The sequence below is a fragment of the Sinocyclocheilus grahami genome, unplaced genomic scaffold, assembly GCF_001515645.1.
Source record: "Sinocyclocheilus grahami isolate Dianchi unplaced genomic scaffold, SAMN03320097.WGS_v1.1 scaffold4660.1, whole genome shotgun sequence".
Lineage (NCBI taxonomy): Eukaryota > Metazoa > Chordata > Actinopteri > Cypriniformes > Cyprinidae > Sinocyclocheilus > Sinocyclocheilus grahami.
In genome coordinates this window covers 12,288-13,225 of record NW_015509558.1, presented here as the reverse complement: position 1 = coordinate 13,225, position 938 = coordinate 12,288, and the positions used below count along the sequence as shown (strand labels likewise).

Genomic DNA, 938 nt, shown 5'->3' with positions numbered 1-938 from the left:
TATACCTCACTCTGTATAATGCACTTTCTGTGTCATACTTGTTCAGTTGCACCTTATGTTATATTTACAGTTATTTGCATTGAGCTGGTCACTGTTTTCTCTACCTCATTACTTGCACTCTGTACAATAATGTACACACACACACACACACACACACACACACATATATATTTATTTATATACATTGCTATTTGCACTTCTGGTTAGATTCTAAATCAATTTAATTGGCTCTGTACTTGTACTCTACACAATGACAGTAAAGTTGAATCTAATCTAATCTCACCATCCTGGAAACGTATAATGCAACAGTTGATGGAAGAAAAGGATTAGTTATTGATTACCGCACGGGCCTACTGCGCATATGCAGCCGAAATACCGCTCACCCTGAACTCCAATTTAAACCGAGGGGGACCACCCTCCGGAACACGATTTCAGGGGTCTTTTAAACCAGTCTGTACCCTGCAAGAGAATTAAGCAGTGCATTTTACTATCGGCTCCAGACGCAGTTGGAAATATTTTTGGTTAGGAATCCTCCATATACACCATGGCACTGTTCACTCATGGAGATCATCTGGAGGACAAAAACATTTACACATTTGTGTGGGACAACCCAAACAGCTAAGTTTCATCAAAACTTGCAGTGGAAGATTCCATGTGTTCTATAATGAAGAACAAAATCCTGAACAGGTCATTCAGTTGTTTGGACAGATTGACAAAATAGTAACTGGGAATGGTGGTCAACACCACCAATGAGATGCTTGACATTCTAGAGAGAGCGATTGAGGCGGAAAAATTGCACATCCGGAAACAAACTCTACATTTGATGAAGAAGCTTCTGAAATAGCAAAAGAAAAACTCTACAATGAATATGAACAGCAGACACGATTGCAAGCTAACTTTTGCTGTCACATAGACAATACAGAATTTTTAACTAACTG

At 39.0% G+C, this 938-nt stretch overlaps 1 pseudogene; it reads left to right on the top strand.

Moving 5' to 3' along the window:
* LOC107576927 (GTPase IMAP family member 4-like) overlaps window positions 1–844 on the top strand; it is a 1,587-nt pseudogene extending 743 nt beyond the window's left edge.
* Window positions 845–938: the final 94 nt, after the last annotated feature.